The following is a 24,926-nucleotide window of genomic DNA, read 5'->3' as shown; positions in this document are numbered from 1 at the left end:
TTTTATTGTGTTATTTTGTAAACCCGCCTGCACTGAATACTGTGTTGAGAAGGAAAATCTAAAATCCTTCTTTTTACTTTCATTATTCACTTTGTCCCCTCCAATTTTTTCTATCTCCTGACTACATCGGATAAATTGTTGTTCATCCTTTTTCTTTAAACCGTCCCTGTATAATTAAACTCTAATATTGATACACTACTACTTCTGAACAGTTGCGTCTTATTTGTTTTAATTGACCCTTTGGTATATTATCCAGCCAAGGTTTGTAATGGCAATTGTTGGTAATTATATACCTATTGACATCTATATCTTTAAAGTAGGTTTTAGTTTTATACTGTCCCAATGAAAAATGGTGAGATCGAGGAATAAAGGAGACCCAGATATGTGTTCTCCTGCAGGGATAATTTATTTTAAAATGTACGGATTACTTTCTGAGTCATAACTACTTTTGGTTTAATGGGAACTTCTTTCTGCAAAGACTCCGGACAGCGATGGGGGCGGAATTTACCCCCAGTTTTTATTTTATTTTTATTTATATTTTTATTTATATTTTCTAAAAAAGGAACAAGGGGTAACAGGGTACCAAGGTATAGGCACGCAGGCCAGGCTGAGATGTTTATGAGTACAGTGTCAGTATACAATAGATGCAGCAATAGGAAAAGATTACAGCTTAGCAAATGATGCTATATCTGACAGGCTTACAAAAAACATGTGGACAAGAAAACGGAAGATGTACTAGAGATCCAAAGAGAACAGAGATCGGACATTTAATGGATGTTGCAATAATTTTATAGCTAATGTGTGGGTCGGATATGAAGCTATTCCAGTTATCAGCAGGAAATGGCTCGTAGCAACTCAAGATATAAGGTGGTTCATCATGTTTTGGGGGCTCTATAATCAGACCAAGAGGTCCAATTCTTGAGGAAGGCCACAATAGTACGTGTTTCCCAAGAAGACAGCTCTTCGAACCATTTGCCCCCAGTTTTGCAAACATCTTTATGACCGCCTGGGAGAAGGAGAGAATAAGCCCCATCCTACACAAAAGTACTAACTTGGGCAAATTAACAACTTGGCGAAGATATATAGATGATTGTCTGTTAGTGTGGAAAGGGGAAAGAATAGCACTAGAGAATTTGATATGGGCTTTGAACAATAATACCTGGAATATAAAACTCACCAGTAGTATCAGTAATATTTCGGTTTTCGATCTGGCCATTTACATTGAAAAGGGACAGTATTAAACTAAAACCTACTTTAAAGATATAGATGTCAATAGGTATATAAATACCAACAGTTGCCATTACAAACCTTGGCTAGATAATATACCAAAGGGTCAATTAAAACGAATAAGACGCAACTGTTAAGAAGTAGCAGTGTATGAAGATCAGAGTTTAATTATACGGGACGGTTTAAAGAAAAAGGATATGATGAACAACAATTGATCAGATGTAGTCAGGAGATAGAAAAAGTTGGAGGGGAAAATGGGAATAATGAAAGTAAAAAGAAGGAAGAGCACAGTATTCAGTGCAGGCGGGTCTAATAAAAAAACGCGATAAAAAAGAACTGGGCAACATTAAAGAATTACCCAGTCATAGGAAAAGTAATACCTGATAGACCTGATGTTATCTTCAGAAAGGTCCCTAATTTGCAGAATTGTCTAGTACATAGTACGATAGTACCAATTGAGCAGAGGACTAGACAGAATACATTTTCATGGTTCGGCTTTTGCCTACCCTGTAAGAACTGCAATCAAAAAAAGAAAAAAGTAAAACAAGCAAGTATTATACATTCTAATAAGAAAAATAAGGACATAAAAATTGTGGGTGACATTACATGTGAGTCCTCGGGTGTAGTGTATGTGCTGGAATGCCCTTGTGGCCTCCAGTATGTTGGCCGCTCCATGAGAAAATAAAAAATTTGGGTACAAGAGCATATAATAAATATTAAAAAGGGAGTAGAAACCCATGGTATCTCGCTACATTTTAAAACCGGACACGGCAAAACCTGAGAGGTCATATCTTCACTGGGGTGGAACATGTGCAGGCTAACAGTTAATACAGTGAAAAAAAATTGATCGAACCAAAGTAAAATTAATATATGAGATGGGTAAGATACAACCACATGGTCTGAAGGTGGCATTCTATCTGAAACCGTGCCTTATAGACTGAGTGGACCAGGTTAGTTGCATTTATCTACTACATTGGGGAGAACAGTGGATTAGATCGAACTAGAGGTCTATGTTCTGTTTGGTGTTAAGAATTGGTTGACACTGTAGGATTTGTGCTAAGAAGAATTCTTATGTGCAGATCCCTGGTGCTTTGAAACTGAGGTGGGTTGAGACATGGATTTGTGTTCGTTAGACAATAATGAAGAGCAATGGGTGGAGTAAGATTGGAGATTTAAGGATTGTGGGAAGTTTGTAGGTTACGCCCCTGATAAAGCCATTTGGAGCGAAACCCGGGTCGGGCAGGAGCATGGTTTGATGCCTATTTTACAATTGCACATTTTATTGTGTTTAAATGTGAGTATAATAAATCATTTTTATGAATTTTAACTATGGATCTTCACTATGGGAGCAATATTGAATGGTTTGCAGGGAGTGTGATGATAGAAAACCCTCACAGGAACTACTACTCGGCTTATCTTTGATGTGCCTATATTATCTACATGCTTGTGAGTATAACATCGAAAGGCAGGTACAACTGGCTGCTACGGTACTTCACTATGTATGCATCTTTCTTAATGTCTCACAGATGTTTAAATAAGAAGTGGCACACAAAGTTAACTCGTGTGTGCTTGCTGGAAGAAGGTGGAAGGCTCGATTGTACAACAACTTTATTGGTTTTGAACCTTGTGCGGTCCCCCGATATACGTACTGATTTTTGTGAATAAGGACCCACTTCACTCTTGGGACTTGCTGCAATTTGGACCATCCAAGTAATGTACTGGAAACAATTTATTGACTGTCAATCAGTGAGTAGGCCCACCCATATAACTACTGAGCATAAACAGAGCAGAGGAATCCACTGTGTATGATAATGGCAGGGTCGGCCTGTAATTTGTGTTACAGACTATAACACATAATGTTTATCCACTTCTCCCCTGGGTACCAGTGCAAGTCATTGTGAAATTTATCACTTCCTGTCCTGCTGGAACTCCATATATGACTTAGGAGTTTTAACTTATAGAGGACCTGTGCCGTACTTAAGGACCAGTGCCGTACATGTACGGCGCTGTGATCGGGCAGGCGCACCTCTGCGGCAGGGATCCGGCAGTCACTGATAGCTGGACCCCTGCTGCATGCACCGGCATAGATGAAATCGCTGATGACAGCGCATTAACCCTTGATGTGCCGCGTCAGCGCTGACCGTGGCACCTGCGATGTCCTTGCGGGTATCGGCAGAGCTTCCATTGAGTCCCTGTGCTGCTTTGATGAGGACCCAATGGCAGGGAAAGTAGAATACATATTAGGTATTACCACATCCACAACAACCTGCTCTATAAAATTACCACATGACCTAACCCCTCAGGTGAACATCGTAATAAAAAAATGGTGTAAAAAAAACAATTTTTTGTCGCCTTACATCACAACAAGTGTAATAGCAAGCGATCAAAAAGTCATATGCACCCCAAAATAGTGCCAATCAAACCGTCATCTCATCCCCCAAAAATGGTAACCTACCTAAGATAATCCCCCAAAAACTGAAAAAAACTATGGCTCTCAGAATATGGAGACACTAAAACATGATTTATTTGTTAACATATTAGGTATCTCTGCATCCGTATAAACCTGCTCTATAAAAATATCACATGACCTTACCTCTCAGGTAAACACCGTAAAAAAAATAAAGTGTCAAAAAAGCTATTTTTTGTCACCTTACGCGACAAAAAGTGTAATAGCAAGCGATTAAAAAGTTTTATACACCCTAAAATAGTACCAATCAAACCATCATCTCATCCCCCCAAAAATGAGCCCCTAAACAAGACAGTCGCCCCAAAAAAAAAAAAATATATACGTTTTTCAGAATGTGGAGACACAAAAAAATCATACATATATGTAAAACTGAAATAGACAACCAAAAAAGTTGTCATATTTGGTATTGTCGCATCCGTAACAACCTGAGCTATAAAAATACCACATGATCTAACCTGTCAGATGAACGTTGTAAATAACAAAAAATAAAAACAGTGCCAAAACAGCAATTTTTTGTTACCTTGCCTCACAAAAAGTGCAATATAGAGCAACCAAAAATCATATGTACCCTAAAATAGTACCAACAAAACTGCCACCTTATCCCATAGTGTCCAAAGTGGGGTCACTTTTTTGGAGTTTCCACTCTAGAGGTGCATCATGGGGGCTTCAAATGGGACATGGGGTCAAAAAACCAGTCCAGCAAAATCTGCGTCCCAAAAACCATATGGCATTCCTTTCCTTCTGCGCAATGCTGTGTGCCCGTACAGCAGTTTACGACCACATATGGGATGTTTCTGTAAACTGCAGAATCAGGGCCATAAATATTGAGTTTTGTTTGGCTGGTAACTCTTGTTTTGTAACTGGAAAAAATGGATTAAAATGGAAACTCTGCCCAAAAATTGAAATTTTGAAATGTTATCTCTATTTTCCATTAGTTCTTATGGAACACCTAAATGGTTAACAAAGTTTGTAAAAAACAGTTTTGTATACCTTAAAGGGTGTAGTTTCTAAAATTGGGTTACTTTTTTGGAGTTTCTACTCTAGGTGTGCATCAGGGGGTCTTCAAATGTGATATGGCAGCTTAAAATTATTCCAGTGAAATCTGCTTTTCAAAAACCATATGGCGTTCCTTTCCTTCTGCGTAATACCATGTGCACATACAGCAATTTATGACCACGTAGGGGGTGTTTCTGTAAACTACAGAATCAGGGCAATAAATATTCAGTTAGGTTTGGCTGTTAATCCTTGATTTGTTAGTGGAAAAATTTTATAAAAATTAAAAATATGCCAAAAAAGTGAAAATCAGAAATGCCCTCTCTTTTTTCCATAAATTCTCTCTGCCAAAAAATTGAAATTTTGAAATGTTATCTCTATTTTCCATTAGTTCTTATGGAACACCTAAATGGTTAACAAAGTTTGTGAAATCAGTTTTGTATACCTTGAGGGGTGTAGTTTCTAAAATGAGGTCACTTTTTTGGAGTTTCCACTCTAGGGGTACATCAGGAAGTCTTCAAATGTGACATGGCAGCTTAAAATTATCCCAGTGAAATGTGCTTTCCAAAAATCATATGGCGTTTCTTTCCTTCTGCGTAATACCGTGTGCCCGTACAGCAGTTAACAAAAAATGTCTTTTTTGACACAGTTTTTTAAATTTATTTTATGGTGTTTATCGTATGGGGTCGATCACATGATATATTTATAAAGACTGTCATTACGGACGTGGTGATACCTAATATGTGTATTTTTTTTTCTTTTAATTTTTTATAGGAAATGGCAATTTATTTTTTTAATTACATTTTTATTTATTTATTTTACTTTTATTATTTTCACTTTATTTAATCAAGTCCCACTTGGATCTTGAAGATCCAGTGGGGCTGATGGCTGTAGTATACTTTCAAATGTCCTGTAGATGGCAACAAAGGGCGCGTTTGCAAAGCGTCCGGTTGCCATGGCAACCATCGGGCGCTGCCATCACAGCGCGGCAGCCCCGATGGTTGAGAGAGGGAGCCCCCTCCCTCTATTAACCCCATGGATGCCGCTACAGCGGCATCTAAGGGGTTAAAGCAGAGTGTCAGCATACAGCTGACACTCGCTGCTGATGTTGGCGGCTCAGGAATGGAGCCGCCGACATCAAATAAAGCAGGTGGACTGCATCGGGGGCAGGAGGCACAGATAGGGGTCAGGAGGCACAGATAGGGGGCCTGTAAAGGAGGGGCATGGCCAGCAGGAGTGGGCACATTTGGGGGTCTGATGCACGCATGGGGGGAGAGGGGACCGCATCAGGGGACCAATACATGGATGGGGGGCGGGGATCACATCGGAGGCAGGGCTCACAGGAGGGGTGGGGGGGTTGGAGGTGCACAGAAAGGGGGCAAAGATCGGGGGCACAGAATGAGGGGGCTTCATTACACATTACCTGATTTCAGGCTCTGATCTGCAGAACGCAGATCAGAGCCTGAAACCGGCATTTTAACAATGCTGCAATCCGATTGGTTAGTCTGCACAGACTAACCAATCGGATCAATTGCCGGCAATTGACCACTCTGATTGGTCCCTTGCCGGCATTACTAGACTGTATGCTGTCCCTGACAGCACCAGGGCAGGGGAAAAAGCTTTGCAGCGCTTGGATTAAAGAACTGCCTGACGTCTATACATGTGGTAGCTGCACGGGGTATGTGCAGCTATCACGTATATAGATGGATTGAAGTCGGGAAGGGGTTAATATTCAGCTTGTATGAGCCTTCAGTATTTATTATTTGTGTTTGGATTTTATTTCTCCGCGATTTCATACATTCTGCACATTTCTTGTAGGGATAAAATTAATTTGGTCAACCTTCTTCTCTAGCATGTTTCTCACTTCCATTACTTATTACCATACGTTTGTGGATGCCACAATGTTTCCTATATTCTTCGCGCCAAGATTCCGACAAATCTTCGGTAGACAAATCTTGGTTCTACGGGGATCAATTCATCAATTATTTTGTCCTCTTTTACAATGTCTCAATGTTTCCTGACAATTTTCTTGAAGTGTAATTATTGGCATAATGGCATAATAATTGGGGGGATTAGTACTTCTTCTTCTCCTTTTGTTATTACTATCTACCTCTCTTCTAGTAACACCTGTCTATTTAGTTGGCCTATTTCTCTTTTATGCTGTATTAATTTCTCTCTATTGTACCCCTTGAATTCAAACTTCTTTTGCATAAGTTCTGCCTCTCTTTCATATTCTTCCCCTTCTATAGAGTTCCTTTTGATCTGTAAGAACTGGCTTCTCTGTATATTTTCAAACCAGCGTGGTAAATGACAACTTTCTATAGCAATAAAACTATTTGCATATGTCAGTTTGTTGAATGTTTTTAAACATATTTTGTCCTCTTTAATGTATATTCTCAAATCTAAAAAATGAATATCGTTTTTACTATAACTGCGTGTGAATTCTAAATGAAAATACATTTTATTTATACTTTTAAAAAACTCCTGTAGCGTCCCTCCCCATATAAAAATCACATCATCGTTAAAACTCCGCCATAGGATGAGGCCCGTCTGGAGTCCGCCATCTGCATGGATGTGTTGGTGTTCCCACCATCCCACATATAGATTAGTGAACCCCAGTGCGAACCTCGTCCCCATCTCGGTCCCCCACGTCTGTAGGTAAACATTTTCATTATACATAAAGTAAATTCTCTGTAAAATAAACATGATGCATTCCCCCAACCTCTCGAATTGTACCCTTAGTTTTTAAAAATAATATGGCTGCATAAGATCCTTTTCTGTTCTCAATGACAGTATAAAGCGACTTAACGTCTAATGTACCGATTATATAGTTATCCTTCCATTAGATACTGCTTAAGATTTGTAACGTATGTTTACTGTACTTTATGTATGTGGGAGTGCCTGTGCATACGGTTGCAGATGTTGGTCTACATATTTGGAAAGAGAACTCGTTAGGCAATCTATACCAGACACAATAGGTCTGCCCGGTGGGTTTTGCCTATTTTTATGTATTTTGGGGTTATGATGAAATGACACAATCTTTGGATGTTCTTTATTAATTAAAGAAAGCTTCCTTTTTGTGTAAAAATCCCTTGATTTCTTCCCTTTTGGACCAGTTCTTTCAACTCTTTTTTAAATAGCTCAGTTGGATCACTTTTTAATCGTTTATATGCTCTATCATCCCCCCAATATCACTGCTCGCAGAAAGAGATAGGCCCTGGCTGAGAAAGAAGTAAGCTATAAGGTAAATAGAAGTTGATTATACCACTGCGGGTACCTTTCAGCAGGGGGACCACACTAAATTTGAGATAGGTAGTGCGCTGTATCTTTTAGAGTATTCTATACTGAGAGTTTAATTGACCTTCAAAGAAAATCATATTATGAGACCCATTGGAACAAGGGATTGATGTGAGTGATAGCATTTCTGTAAAATGCTGTGGAATATGTTCACTGAGAATACTTTTAGTAGTTGCAAGCTCCTTTAAAATAAAGTGTTTTCCTACAGAAAGCACAGAGAATAGCCTGAGGCACAGATAAAAGTCCATATGGGGGAAAAAAAAAAACATATGTGTTCCCGTAATTTAGTAAGGCAAGTGTAGATGGAAAGGTTTTCTGTAATAGCACTGTTTCACAGGCATTTCACTTGAAAGCCTTTACATTATAATACTCATTTTCATGACTTCAAGATGGTGCTTCAAAAGGAATCACCTTATTGTCAAACAATGATCTTTCAAATAATAGGTATATACTCAATTAATTTCAGCGTGATAAAAAAGACAAAGGTATCATAGGTAGTAGGGGTGAATGAATCGAGCTTAGGATCCAAGATCCTCAACTTTATTTCAATGCTGTACGGAGACCCATCTCCATACAGCATTCAAACGTATGGTCTCCACTGAGGTGAAGTTTGTTAAGTCCAAAGTCTCGCGAGACTTTGGTGAAGAACTTTGGCATTTGATTTTACATGCTACAGAAGGGGAAGCAGTGAAAGATTATCAAGGCCAAGTGAGATGTCTGGCCCTGTCAACCAAGTGGCAGGAGGATTTATCAGCAGCGGGAACATCCCCCTGCAGGTTTTGATGAGACGTATCGATTTCCTCATCCTTAATCATAGGTCTTATGCCTTTATTAGCTAACCAGAAAACTTATACTTTCAAGCTTTTGCAGCAAAGAGGACCCTTCATCAGGCTTTGACTGAGAGATGAACAAGTAATTTAAGAAATGTTTCATCTAGACATTGTGCAAGAGGTGATACATCATTACGATAAGCCAAAGCAATAAAACTGAATGCTTTGTTACAGTTGCTAATGTTTCCCGACAATAATCTAAGAAAAATAAGAGTAGGAATGTCATAGGCAGCACAAGCTTGCTTCTCTGAACAAAGGATAGCATGATTTTACAAGAAAAGAAACATTTATATACTCCTTCCATGTAGACTACAATGATCTTTCTGTCATTTGTCTGTAATTACCCCTCATCTGCTGGATACATTGGCATACTGATACAGCTCCATAAAATGAACATGTGAACATTGTGTGCAATAAAATAACATTGTAAGCCTTGAGACCTTGGTAAAACAGAGACAGGATAATTAGGCTATTGTAAATGTAAAATGTATACAACCCTGTAAAAAAGGAATTCTATGAAGAATATTCCAACCAGAAGTATCTTATGTTTATCAAATCCACACAGTTGTATGTTTAGAGGCACACGTTAGCCTGCCAGTAAATTAACATGATCACAGTTCTTCCAAGAATAATTTAATTCAATGTGACTATAATTCTAATCTTAAAATAAATATTATTCTAGGCTGGAATCCCTAATCAGAATGCCAGTGGCACATAAGAGCTTAAAACTTCTTTCGAAATTACATTGCAGAAAGTATTTCTTCTTGGCTCTGTGAGCAGAAACTGTAAGGTCTAACCAGCCCACAGGCCAGGCCTCGGGCAATTCCAAGTGCCTACAGGAAGGACCTAGAGAGATGGAGAGGCTTGTTTTAGTTCTGGATTTTATGCTTCCATAGAAGAGATGAGTAAAACTGTAGCTCATCTGCTGCCAGTTTCTCTTTTTCTATTCTTTTTAGGATTTTTTTATTTATTTTAAGTACAATGCATAATAGTTCTTATTTTTGAGGTATTTTTCCACCACAACTCACAGTAGGTCATCCATTATTAGATAGTCCTGTCAGTTTAGGAGGAAAAGGAAGACACTTTAGATCCTGTCTTGGATAGAAAACCACAGGAGAGCCAGAAGCTTTTAATAAGGGCATTGTGCAATGCATTTTGGGCCAAGAACCTGCTCCTTCCTGGTACATTGGGTTCTGTCTAATGAAGGAGCAGGCCCTGTTTCAAAACATGTTACATGCTCCTAATATTAAATCAATGAGTTCTTATAGAAGACTTCTGGTGCCCAGTGGTTTCTTAAAGAGAGTTCCTTTTTCTTTTGGACCGACTGGACTATTCCAAAAACGGAACATCCTGGACATCAGGAATCATTAACGGGGAAAGCTTCTCATCTTCTGAAAAAGTGATAAAAAAGCCACTTTGTTGCATATCATGTAAGCACCTACACTTTACAAATATTGCTTGGTTCTTCACAGTAACCAGTCTTGCATTATTATCTCTTTGTGCCATAGTGTTAACACTCTGCTAGGAGACTAAATCTGCGATCATTTGGTCAATTTTCAAAAAATATAGCAGTGGATAATAAAAATCTGTGTGAGAAGAAATGAGCCACCAGAAGACAAATGCAAATTCAAAGTTGTCATCCTTGGTTAGAATTATCTAGACACTGGCAATATAAATTTCTTCTATTTAACACCTTCAGGACATTTTTCACCTTAAGGACTAGGCCAAAACGTGTCACTTTATGTGGTAATAACTTTGGACTGTTTTTACTTGGCCAAGTTATTCTGAGAATGCTTTTTCGTGAAACATTGTGCTTCATGGCAGTGACAAATTTTACTCAATATATTTCAACTTTATTTATAAAAAAGCTTTGGTGCATCCCCAGCCGGTCTAAATCTATGCAAGCTTTCCTTTCTTCCTTCAAAACAGGAGTAGAAAATGATAAATGAGACAGGTCGCCAGCCTGCCCTTTCCCTGCCCAGAACTGGAGTGAGGAGGAAATGTCCCAGATTGTAGTGCAAATAACCTTTGCGCCACAATCTGCGCCATAAAACTGTCGTATGTTACTTAGTAAATGACTCCCTGTATTCTTATTATCCTGCTATATTTTTTTTATAGTGGTATGTGTCTAACTAAGTTAAAGCATATTGGGGGTCATTTATAAAGAAATATACACCATTTTTAGAATATTTAAGGCACATATTGTGTTGCAAATGTGTTTTGCTGCACAATCTGTGTCTTTTTCCCTATGAACACCACTTACCCCTTTTTTTGTCTTGGGCAGGTCGGCTGGTCCGTCTGACTCATCATTTTTTACACCTGTTTTTGGCGTAGAAAATTACTTAAGTCTACGCCGGCAAGGGAGCTTGCATGGCCGCCGGTATCTTAGGCGCATTAAGTGGCTGTGGCCATAGACTAAGACCGGCTTAGTTATTGTCCCCCATTATGTCTTATATTTTAGACTCTTCAAAGTAACATGCTTTTGCTTTGTTGACAGCTTTGCTCGCTTGAAATTCTGTCAATCAGCTTCATGGGGTAGTCACCTAGAATGGTTTTCCAATCATCTTGAAGGAGTTCCCAGATGTACTGAGAAACTTTGGGATTTTCCTGCACTCTGCAGTCCAATTCATCTCAAACTATGTCAACTGATGCCACACTCCATCGCTCTACTACTTGGTTAAGTCGTTTTTACATAGCCTGGAGGTGTGTTGGGGGTTTGTCCTGTTGAAAAACAATTGATGGTCCCATTTAGTGCAAACAAAATGGGATGGAATATCTCTTTAGAATGCTATGGTAGCCATACAAGTTAAGTGTGTCTTGAATTTTGAATAAATCACCAACAGTGCCACCTGCAAAGCATCCCCACACCATCAAATCTCCTCTATGCTTCACAGTGGGAACCACACCGATCACCTGTTCTGCATCTCATCAACTTTTGACTCATCAGACCTAAATATATTTTTCCACTAGTCTAATGCCCATGAAATACTCTTCTTATAATTCTTGTTACTCAGTAGTGGCTTCTTTCCTTGAAATCTCCTGTGATCAGTTGATGTTGAGATGTGTCTGGTACTTGATCTCTGTCATGCATATATGTAGTCTCTGATTTGAGGTACTGTTAATTTGCAGTTTTTGAGCTGGTACAGTATCTCTACAGAATGTATCCATTGCAGCAGAGGAAACTCTGGGTCTTTCTTTCCTGGGGCAGTCCTCATGAGAGCTAGTTTCATCATAGAGTTTGATGGCTGTCACGACTGCACTTGAGGATACCTTCAAATTTCCGGACATTTTCCACATTGACTGACCTTCATGTCTCAAAGTAATGATGGACTCTCGTTTACTTGAGTAATTATTGCCACAGTAGACCCAAGATAAATTTTGTATGAAACTGTGTATGCATCATACCACTGTTAAACACAATAGATAGTCTCAAACACATTGAAAGCAAGAAATTAACTTGACAAGGCATACCTGTTAATTAAGAAACCATTCCAGGTGACTATCTCATGAAACTGTTTGATAGAATGCCAAGAGTGAACAAATTTGTCATCAAAGTAAAAGGGGGCTACTTTAGAGAATCTAAAATATAAAACATATTGTGGTTTAACACTTTTTGTTTACTATTTAATTCCATAGTTCTCCTTCATTACTTAATTTCTTTAATATGGATCAACAACATAGAAAATTAAAAAATAAAATAAAAACAATGAAATAGAAGAAATCCCAAACTTTTGATGGGTATTGTACTTGCTAGGGGAATAAGTCCCTTTACAAAATTAACTTTGTAAGCATATGTGAAATTCTCCATGCATTAAATAGTTCATACTGGGAATCTTCTCTACCTTTAAGAAATATACATTTTACTTTTAGCTTAAAATATTTTACTTTACTGCCATCAAAAATTAAATGTTTCCATCATGATATATTTTCTATGAAGGGTATGATTTCGCTAATAATGCATGAAACATTTGTGGGGACTTCAAAGACAAGCTCTGTATCAAGAAGTGTTCAAGAAAATTACCCTGACATGGACATAAGTGCACACAGAAATGTAACTAAAAGATTTTTCTAATGGATCTATTTTGAATAATATTGTTTAATTGAAAGCGGATTAGGTATAATGCACATTAGAATGTAGCACATATACCCCTAGGGATCAGTAAATGTTATTACCCTTGTCTGGATTCATAGTATATGTTGCAGGAAGTTGGAAAAGTCGACCAAATAGCAGAAAACGATTATGCCTAGACATGGCACCGCCAGGAATGTTCTAGGGACATGTCTGTAGAAAGTTCAGGATATATAACATGAACATAGATTAAGGAATAGCCTGCCAGAGTTCATAGCATCTGCCAGAACAGCCTGCCAGAACATTGTAGTGCTAGTGTGAAAATAGTCTTACCGGTATAATAATTTTGGCTCAGCATGTATAAGGTGACACTTCATACTGAACATCTGTTAGGAGCCTTATGTTGCTGGCACGTATATCCATTACAATCACCTCTATAGTGTTCTCCCTCAAGAAAAGTTACATTTATTTTGTTCCATCCAGCAAGTAGATCTACTTGATTTATTTAATGGTACAAACCAGTAAGGAAAGGGAAGCAAGAAGTTCTGTTCTTTGAAAATAAAATTAGACAGTTAGATATCTATTAACCCCTTAGTGACCACTCATACACCTTTTTTCGGTGGTCATTAAGGGGCCTTAGGCTGGGCCGCCTTTTTATGGATTTCCAGTCTAAGCACTGCAAGGGTCTGTAGTGCAGCGGAGAGCAGGGGCATGGATGTAACATAACAGACTTGCTCCTGTTCTAACAGTCAGAACAGTCAGGTACCATAGCCTGCAGCATGTAAGGGGTTAAATAGCCTGGAGCGCCAATCCAGGCTATTTAACCCCTTACATGCTGCAGGCTATGGTACCCGAGACATGCAAGCGGTTACATCTGTATCTCATCGGCACCCGGCAAATTAGATCACTAGGTGCCAATGTCAGTGAACGCAGGCCAATACCTAGCGGAGGCCTTGGGCCTACTTCCAGCATTTCCCAGCAGGCTGTGCCAGAAAGTGAATGTCAGTACAGCACAGGAATAGTGCAATATATTTTAGAAGCTATTAAATGGCTAAAAAAGAAAAAAGAAAAAAATATTGAAAATGCATCACTTTCCAATGAAAAAACATTTTTCAATGGAAAAAATAGCAAAAAGAAAATCTCCACATATCTGGTCCATATTGACCTGTGCTACGCAATAAACATGCAATTTATCCTGTACGGAGAGTGCAGTAAAGAAAATGACAAAAAATTAATTAAAAAAACAACAATAAAAAGCTCTCAAAAAATATTATGTACCCCAAAATGATATCAACAAAAACTATCCAGCAAAAATCAAGCCCTCACATAGCTCTGTAGAAAGAATACAAAAGTATTGGGTCCTGTGATGCGGTGATGCAAAAACACTTAAAAAAAGGGTTTTTATTGTGCAAAAGTAGTAAACTTCATATTTTTGGTATTGTTGTAACTGTACTGACCCAGAAAATAAAGTTATTGTGTTATTTATGCTGAAAACGCTACAAAATTTATAACATAAAAGCTCAGTGGCAATATTGCAGTTTTTTCCTATCTCCCTCTCAGAAAGAGTTAATAAGAGTTAACAGTAAGTTATGTGTACCCCAGCATGGCACCCTTAAAAACTACAACTTGTCCCACAAAAAACAAGCCCTCATACGGCTCATAAAAATCACAGTCTTAATATTAAACAAATACTATTCTGGCACATAAACCTTTGTAAATTTGGAATATTGCAAATCCTGCACTAGATGTATGCTAGGATTCTGTCTGTGCACCAAAAATGTGTCCCCGCACCAAAAAAGTGTCACTGCTCAAAAGAACTGTCCAGTCTAAGTTTACACCAGCTATTAGTTGATCTAGTGTTGGCACCTTTTTTTTGTACACGAGGGTGCATTTAGGCCACGCCCCATTGTAAGTAAATTTACACCCCTTTATCACATAGCAACACCTCCTTGTCAGGCAATACATAAAAAAACTTGGTATGTAAAATAGTTGGTAAATGAGATCTAAAACGTGTTTTCAACAGTAAATATGCCCCATTGTGTCATTCCATCTACAGTAAAAATAAAAAAGGAAAAAAATTACAAATTGGTCATGAAACAAGGCACACATTTAAAGTGGAGATGCAGCACTCCTTATAGGTCTGTTTTCTTAAATATCTCATTGTATTCCACACAAGAATCTTTACATTACTTATTACTCTATGTTGACTGTTCCTCAATTATTGCTAGGAAACCTTTATGAATAAATTTACTACTGGGTGTTACTAGTTAGTGGTGTGTCCCTTCACAGTCCGGTCCGTGCTAGCACTGGCAGAATGTGCAGGGACATACCCTCTTTGACAAGTGGAACGGTAACGCCCAGTGGGCAATTTATTCTTAGAGAAATGGCACAACATACAATTGTATGAAAAGATGCTCCAGAATTGTTATTACATGGGGAATTCAAGTATTTATTGAATCAGACATGAAATGTGACAGATCCTCTTTAACATGTCATGTAGTAACGTTGCCTTGGATATGGGAACTGATGCAATGCAATAAATCATCTTTTACAATCCTCAGATCTGTATACTGTAAGCACTTAGTCACATTTGTATGTGTAGCAAGTACTGTAGATAAAGCTCTAATAGGAAAGATTTATTATTCTGCTCGGATAGGACTGAGGACCAGATTTAATGCAAGGTTTGGTTAAGTGTAACCAATAAAAGAAACATTGAAAATCTATAATAAACCTTTCAAGATCATAAACAGTTCCCTCTTCTATCAGCCGCTCTGTGGCTTCCGCTGCATATACGTAGCTCCCTCTCACTCCTGTTATGTTGTGTATAATTTGTATTAATAATTTGTCTAATTTTGCAATATCTCTTTTGTGCATATCATATTGATATTAACCATGAATTGAGTGAAAAATAAACAAAAGCTATCTGTCTGTCTGTCTATCTAATATTTCGAGATATCAGTACTTCTAAAGGCCCCTACGCTACTTAAACATCAGGCAGATTATCGTAGGAACATTTTTTATTGATAATTTGCCGATGTAAAGGTGCAGAGGATTACCTGATGACCAAGCTTCTTCATCGGTCAATGGATCTTTAAAGTGGTCATCATTTGCAAGCAGCAGATCCTGCTGTCAGAACAGCAATCTGTTGCCAGCAAACATGGTCATAAAAGGACATTTCCTTACCAATCATCTGCTCAATTAAGCAATGTAAAGGGGCCTTAATAGTTAAAGCGCCTGGGTGCCAGCAACAAAGTCCCAGATAAAGAGGTCCACGCCACTTAAAGAAAAAAATCAAAAAAAAAATCACAGCACTCCAAAATGAGATCAAAATTAGTGATGCATTTATTACTCCATGTCCATGTAATGTTTCTGTTCTGTCCTCAGAGGCTTTCTCAAGCCGTGAGAAAGAATCTAAGGACACAGTTGTTATGTTGTATGGATGTGGAGCACCACTATTTTTTATCTTATTTTGGAGTACTGTGATTTTTGTTTTTTCTATTTAAGTGTAGTGGACCTCTATTAAGGCTGCTTTACATTTTATTTTTTTAATCTATCTATTTATCAAGCTATCTATAAAGAAAAAATAAATAAAATCAGCAGCACTGTTTAAGTGAATGTGGGTGCAATCCCTCCAAGACCATCGGTACTTGGTCTCACAATGTACACTTTGTAAAAAAGAGGCAGCACTCCAAGTATGGTGAAGGGTTGTGGACAATATTTTATGCAAATTTATAAACAAAACAACACTTTATGAAAAGCTTTATTTCTCTAAATCTTAGCTTTCTTCTGAAAAATTAAACTTACAACTAGATATTGAAGAAAAAAAAACTTGTGTTATAGGTATCATCCAGTGCAGCTTTTTAACTTTCAGCCTAATGTGATCTCCACACTACTCATTTGTATCCATGGTTTTGAGATCTCATCCTATAGTTCTTGCTATGATGCTGTTTTATCACTACATTTGTAGTTTACATTTTGCACTGTAGTTGTCAATTGCCTCATATCAGGTGGAAAAAAAATCATTCTTAAATTCTCAGGCTCAAATTTAGCATACCAGAATAAATGATGGAATTACAGATGTAGCAGGGTTAACACTCAAACTCTTAACTGAAATTTCTTAACTCATCGTATCATCCTAAAACTAAAGCCATTGAAAAGCAATTAAAGGTGTTTGCTTAAAGCATTTAGTTTAGATAACACATCTCATAAACCATGAGTGTTAACTCTACTACATCTGTACCATCCTCTGTGGTCTGTAACTCAAGTGTGGATGAGTTATTATGCAAGACAATTGATGAAGGGCACAAGATTGAATCTACTTCTGAATGCCACAGAAAAAACTAACTGAACATTTTAATGTGCCTTAGATATATAATAGAAAAAAAAATTGATTGATCAAGTTGTTCAACTTCTTTCCTTTGGGGGCTCTACTTATTTTGTTGCTTGGCTACACTAAAAATCCATTGACCCACTGTAACATTGAGATTTTGCAAAACTTTTGATATGTAATAGAGACATATGAAAAGTTTTGATCAGTGGTTAATTGAGTGCTGAAGCCCTCACAATTGCTAGAACAAGGAGAAGTATTCGCATATCGCACTCTTTCCTCACTACATGGAAGGGAATCAAAAGGGGCCTGTTTTAGCTTTTCTATTGAGTTTGTCACACTTCTGCAGTGAGGAGCGAGAGTGCAATATGCAAGTACTTCTCTTTCCTCAACAAGCGATTGGTTGGGGCCTCAGCACTCAGAGCCCCACTGATCAAAACTTTTCATATGTCTCTAGGACATATCAAAAGTTTTATGAAAACTCAGTGACTCTTTAAGGTTATCACAAGGAAATCTGTATTCAGTATTTCAGAAAAACTATTCTATTTCCTAAGGCAGCTGACTAGAATCCTCAGAATTAATATTAACATACTTATTCTAAAACCACTGCCTTGCTATTAGCCTATAACAGGCCAAGTCTTATTATCTGTCTTACAAGACCTAATTAGCTAAGTAGTCTGAGATAAAATATCTTATCTTGCAATTATTAATAATTAATTAAGAATTATTTTACTAGAGTTTCAATGAAAAGAATAGATTCTTCATATTGCTTCCAATGAAGCCTGGTGTCAGTTTAGTTTACTGCTTGTGTTTCTAGGCAGGAACAATTGGATGACTTGTCCCATCTTTGTTGTACCATCAAGCCCAGTGAGAACTGGCACTCTTCTCCAACAATGTTCTTGCACATCACAATATTCTTTCACTTAATTATGCTCTTCATAGGTCAAAATTACGTATCTCTCTTTTAAGACCTGCTTAGTTAATTAGTCATAAAAGCACTAAATAATATTGGAGTTTGCAATTTGCTTACAAGATTTGGTCTGATGATGTAAAGTTCCCAATAGATACTTTAATGTCTAAACCAAGTTGAACTATTTCAATCATGTTCCATTTTGCTGTTCTCATCTAAAGGCCCTTTCACATGGGTTGATCGTTAGGCAATGATCAGGAACAAACCATTTGTCCCCAACCATTACCTGATAATTGAGCATACAGCAATAATTTCCTTTGTATAGGGACAAGCAATTACTCATTGTTTGTTGGCAGCACATCCCTGTACAAAGCAATGATTTTATCTGCCACAATAAAGATATGATCACCAACGATCGACCATTTTGCTCAATTGTCAGGTAATATTTGTCACATTTAAAATGGGGCAATTATCAGGAATGAGTTTTCATATGAATGCTCATCCCCAATAATTGCCCCTGTCTTGTCCCATGTAAAAGAGCCTTAACACTACTCTCTAAATTGCTTTGCTCTCTTATGCCATAGCAATCATTCAAATGTACTTGATCTAACTAGTTAATTAAGGAGAGTCTCTAACTTTCTTTTAGGAAATAATTCCAATTGTGAAAAACCTTGTCTTTGAGGTCAACCTTGTGCCATTCAAGTTATTCTTACTGGGAATGATTGAATACACTTTGGACTATAAGATACTGCACACATTTTAGCAAGAAAAAGCCCTGCTAAAAAATGTTTGCTTCTTTTAGTTTGTAGTCAGAGTCATCCAGCAGTGCCAGACCTCCCTAACTACTCCTTTCAATGGGTTGGCCCATCTCACACATTCCTTGGCATCTTGGTAGAAAATGCCATCATTGTCAGATAGGTGTAGGTCCCACCTCTGAAATACCCAGAATGGGGCCCCTAAAGTGACCGGAGAGTAGCCACACATGTACAGTCGCCATCCATTATCATTAGAGATAAGTGAATTTAAAAAAAAAAATGGATTTGTCCAGTTCGCCAAATTTTCCCAAAAGATTTGATTTGATCCAAATTTATTTATGGCGAATTGCGTTAAAAAACAGCTATTTCCTGGCTGCAGAGAGCCTGAATAGTGGTGTAGAACACTGTGCCTTGCAGTAACATGCATAGGGAGTCTAATGTGGTAGTGAAACAATACTGTGAGTCAGTATGACACGCACATGACAGGCATCGCTCTTAGAATCACTGCACACTTCACTTATTTGGGCAGTTATGGGGCCAAAACTGACCAAATAACTCAATTGTGAACTCAGCCTTACAGGTCAATGCTAGTGCCAGGTATAAAAAAACATAATGGTGAGGTAAATCAGCATTAGAAGACCACAGAGTGGCCCAGTGATGTAGTGGTGAGGTGGCAGAAGCATGAGAAGACCACAGAGTGGCCCAGTGACATAGTTTTGAGGTAGCAGCAGCATAAGGAGACCGCAGAGTGGCCCAGTGACATAGTGTTGAGGTAGCAGCAGCATGAGGAGACCACCAAGTAGTGATGTTGCAGCAGCATGAGGAGCCCACAGAGTAAAAAAAAAAAAAAGCTGTCATTTTGCCCTTTTTTTCCACTAATACACCACAAAAAATGCCTTAGAACATATAACTGCACTGCACTGCACATCGGCTAATAAGACATACAAATATTTCCTAGTATTACGCCCTTGTAATGGCTGTATCACTCAGCATTCTTAAGACAGAATGCTAATTAAAATGGCCACAGAGGGGGTTAAAAAGAATTTAAAAAAAACCTCACCTCATTCACTTGATCACACAGCTGCGCGATCAAGGCTGCATGATCAAGTGGATTAGGTGAGTTTTTTTTTTAATTATTTTTAACCCCTCCATGGCCATAAGAATGCTATTATTTTCCGTTATAACCATGTTATAACGGAAAATAATAAAGTGAAGTTTGGGTCCCTATTGACTTTAATGGGGTCAGGAGCCAAGTTTGGGTCCAAACCTGAACTTTCACCTGAAGTTCGGCCGAACCCGCCAAACCCGAACTTCCACAGGTTCGCTCACCCCTACTTGTACCCCAAAAACAAGTAAGGTTTACTGGAATTTACAGAGGTATCATCTATTGCAGGGATAAGCAACCTTCGGCACCCCAGCTGTTCTGACACTACAACTCCCGGAATCCTTGTTTCAGTTCTGTGGGAGTTACAAGAACAGCCGAGTAAGTTTGGATGCTGGGAGTTGTAGTTTAACAGCATCAGGTTTTCCGAAGGTTGCTGATCCTTGATCTATTGCAAACCTAAAAGCAGCAGTATAATGGCAATTTGGGTCCCCAGTCAGTGCAGCAAGATGTAATAGAATTGCTCCTATTACCAAGGCTGTACACTCCCCTTTTGGACCCTGTTCCCCTTTTTATAGTGTGGAATAATTCTTCCCAATCCTTTCCCTACACTTCTAATGATCTTTCCCTGAACTTCTATTCAGCAAAAAAAAAAAAGTTTAAAAGTTTTTTCTACCACTTTCCTTAGCATCTGCTGACGTCTCTCCCTGCACTAAGCACACTGGAAAATGGCAGAATCCAAGATGGCTGAGGCTATTTATAGGGCTGTGACATCACAGGGGCTGGCTGGCTGCTGATGATTGGCTGCATGCATGGCATTGTGGATGATCCCCGATTCCCAGAGTTCTTAGCTCCCTGTCCTAACACGTGCAGCAGCCATTTTAAGAAAAATGTGATTGGTTACCACGAAGCGTGAGGAAATTTGGATTCGGTGCATATCAAATTTTTCCTGAAATTCGGATTGAATTCCACTTCATCAACTTCGATTCGCTCATCTCTAATTATCATCTATGGGAATCTTAAAAGCGCCTGCTCAGCCATTTCCAGCAATCCCATAGTTGTGAAGGGAGTATTGGCAGTGCTTGTGCAGTTGGTATTCCATTCACCACTATTGTACTTCTGAAAACAGATGAGCACACTCACTTGGCTATTTTTGAAACTCCAATAGCGATAAATGGAGAGCACATTACTCATGCACAGTGTGCTCTCCTTCACTTCGGGGGTACTGTACTGGAGATAGGAGATAAGAACAGCTCCTTTCTGACATTAATGGCATATTCTAGCAATATGCCATCAATGTCTGAGATGGTGAGACCCGTGTAATGCTCCAGCAGAGGACTCATATTGTGATTTGCCTGATCAATGAGACAGCTATAGTGTCTACACACCTTTCTCTTTCCCTGCCTGATATTGATCTGTGTGATCGTTGCAGTTATGAGAGGCAGCTAAGGGATTGTTCAGAACATGGAGAGGACTGTCAGAAACACAGCCCTTCCCATGCTGAAGGTCCCAAGGCAGCAAGGAAGGAGATGAAAGATATGACTTAGTATAGCAAAAAGATGAGGAGCCACACTGGGAAGAAGATATGAACTATAGAGTGGGTACTGTATTGTACTTTTCACTGTAGGCTGTGATGTTTATGTGGTACTATGGGGTATATTGTTGACTAGAGATGGGTGATTTGATTCTATAGCATCAAAATTCACCCTGAATTTTTCAAAAGATTCAGATTCTATGGAATTAGAATTTTATGTGATTTGGTTCAGGAGAATTTTTACAGAGAGAGAGAGATTTGACTGGAATCCTATTTTGTTCTGTTCCCCACTTCCAGGACTACTAAGTGCTGGTAGTTGCTCTTACAGCTATAGTTTAGACATTTATATTTCCAGGCCAGCACACAGGGTCAAAGAGAATATTTATACATTTAGCTGTCAGTTTTAAGTAATATGTAAACTTCACATTTTGCCATTTTTAAAATTGGAAGGACTGCATTAAAACTAAAAATAAGAAAATTGAAATGCTGTACTTGGAGAATACATGCATGTGTTTTTTCTGTTTTTATAGTGTCTGTTGCAATTCTTCCTTGGTAAACAGTAAATTCATTTCTTGGATATCTTATTTCCAAGCACAGAGTAAAACCTTAGTCCATTACTGCAGATGGATCTCTTTGTCCTTCTGGCGCCAATGGATTATAAGCACTGTATTTGAATTAAGCAGAGAATTCAGCTTTTTTTCTTCTTTGGTTAAAGTCCAGAAAATCTACTTCTGCACTGTCTAATTCTTCTTTCACATGGCAATTTCTCAAAATAACTGAGCACAATCTGCTAAGAGGTATTAGGAGGGTTGGTAAAGTGCTGAAAAGGACAGATTAATTCTTAAAAAAGCAGTTAGTGACAAAATATTTTGCAGTTACATATGAAAAGGATGGAAAATATGCTGGTAATGTTGCTTTTTATGGGAGATTTGTGGAAATTATTTTCTGTTTTAAAGCAAAAATTAAGCATTTTTCATTTAAAACATGCTTGATTCTATAGTATATTCAACTTTTACTGTTTACCACACAAAAAGGAAATTTGCCACCAAAAATTTAATCTGCCAGTTAAAACCAGATAGCAGCCTTTTTCTAATGTTTTAATTTTTCTGATTGCAGAATTATTTATACTATTTCCTGAACATTATTATGGGGGCTGCCAACTTTCTGAGCTGTTCTTAACAGTATTTAGAAAGCATTAACAAAATTGCTTTACGGCAGCCCCATGACCCATAGACACAATGGTCAGGAGGGGACCTCTTTGACTTCTATGAGAGAGTTTTCTGGGCATGCTCTGTGGCCTGTGCAGAGGTCATTGTACAAGGAAAGATTAGATAAGCTTTGACAATCATCTATTGTGAATGGTGGATCCTGTGTTATTTATACACTAAGATGATGTCATTTCAGGCAGGATTAGAATAACAGATAAGCAGGTAACTGTTGTTCAATGATCTGTACAGACCAAGAAGTGGTGCCTATTATTCAGTCTAGTGACTAGTGTAAAAACTGCAGGATTTTATGTTTTTTGTTTAAATAAAGATATTTACATTAAATAAAACAATTAAAATAACATTATCAAAAATTCATTAAAATGTGGTGAACTTAAAAATTAGAATTTCTGACGACACATTCCCTTTAAGTCTGCAACTGAAATAAATAGTAATGTTCTCAATAAAAGACATGAACGGTATAACTGTCTGGGTGTTATTAGTTTAGTTCGATTGTGTTAGTCTATAATTTTGAACCCCGTAACAACTGTCTTTTGACGGCAGGCATTACTGGTCCTCAGCGTGTGGCAATGTCTTTTGGCATCCTTTCAGTTAAGGGGGCTACAGGCTGCTGGAGTGCTCCAAGACTAAGAAGTAGCTGTTTGTAACAGCCTTGATTCTTAGCACAGGTTCTGCTTCATAGCTGGGGTCGGAGGAAACTCCAATCCTTCCTGTTAATCCTTTGATCATGCCGCAGAGGCTGTGCAGAAGTGTAGCAGTGCATGCACAGTTGCTGCTCTTTTAGTAGTAGCAGAGCCTCTGTGTTTGCACTGATACTTGGGGCAATGGTGCAAGCACAAGATTGTCAGGGCTGGACTAGATGTCCGGCGCTGTCAATTAAGCAGCAGGGAGAACCTATTGAGCAGTGGGACAGCCCATCACTGCTCAAGTACTATGATTAACAAGGCGATTCGTACAAATGTATTTGAATCAATTTGCTCATCCCTAATATACACTAACCTAAATTGAGTTGTGCTGCATGTAGACAGATGTGTCTAGCTCAGTGTACCTTAGGTCAGGGGTTCAGACTGGAAATGGATGAATATGGAATATGGATGTGTCTCTCAGCTCTGGCTATAGATGCTATGGAAGCTTTCTTCAGGATGATTATTTAAATGGGGAACAAGCAGTAAATGCAGTAGTTTCATTAGTGTTTATTATACTATTAAGCATTGTGCTTCTGCCCCAAATGAGCGCCTTCTACAAATGCAAGAGAAGTTACTGCATTTATGGCCCATTCTTCATTTGCATAAATATCCTTAGGAGAAAGAGTCCACAGAACCCACAGAGTATGAATCTTTTCTAAGAGATCAATCCATATCCAGCGATTTACATAAAACAAAACATATATGATTCAAGTACCCAGGATTCTTTTCTGTAGGTACTTATTTTGTGCCACTCTCTTTTTTAATCTCTATTCACAGCAGAAAAAGGTGATAAAGAGCATTTTGATGCGTTGCCAGAACCCGGGCCGGCAATGCATCATCTGTCACTCCACTGGTGCAGGGGCGTGTCATTTGGACACCCTTACTCCTCATTGGCTGGTAGTTTTGGCACACACCTCCTCAGGGCCGAGGCTAAAATTATATCTAGAGATAAGTGAATCAAAGCTGACAAAGTGGTATTCGATCAGAATTTCTGGAAAAATTTGATTCTCAACTAATGCAAATTTCCTCACGTTTCATGGTAACGAATTGCAATTTTTCCTAAAATGGTGGCTAAAATGGCAGCTACACGTGTGAGGACATAGGGGAAGGAACTGTGGGAAGGTAGAATGACCCATAATGCCATGCATACAGCCAATCAGCAGCCAGCTATCCCTGTGATGTTACAGCCCTATAAATAGGGCTGCCATCTTAGATTCAGACATTTTCCAGCGTTTTGAGTGCAGGGACAGACATGAGAAGGCGCTAGGCACAGCAATCGAAAAAACCTCATTGTGAACAAAAAAAATGAAAAAAAAACTATTTAAAAGTGCAGGGAAAGGATAGGGAGGAATTATTTCACAACATAATATCCTTTTGGGCACAAGTCCTGTCCTCAGTGGCTGTTTGGACACACATGTGCAGAATATTTATTCACTCGCTGTATCCAAGTTAAGCTAGCCGATAATAATATTGCACAGTCTGTGTCCCCTCTTTTTAGTAGAT

At 38.4% G+C, this 24,926-nt stretch overlaps 1 protein-coding gene across 3 annotated transcripts in view; it reads right to left on the bottom strand.

The window, feature by feature from the left end:
• The window catches only part of TENM1 (teneurin transmembrane protein 1), a 766,344-nt gene that overhangs the window by 371,412 nt on the left and 370,006 nt on the right, over positions 1 to 24,926 (bottom strand). The gene's annotated exons all lie outside the window — the stretch shown is intronic.

The sequence above is a fragment of the Bufo gargarizans genome, chromosome 9 (assembly GCF_014858855.1).
Source record: "Bufo gargarizans isolate SCDJY-AF-19 chromosome 9, ASM1485885v1, whole genome shotgun sequence".
NCBI classification, from domain to species: Eukaryota; Metazoa; Chordata; class Amphibia; order Anura; family Bufonidae; genus Bufo; species Bufo gargarizans.
Note: the sequence above shows the minus strand (reverse complement) of the source record. Positions and strands in the feature narration are given on the sequence as shown.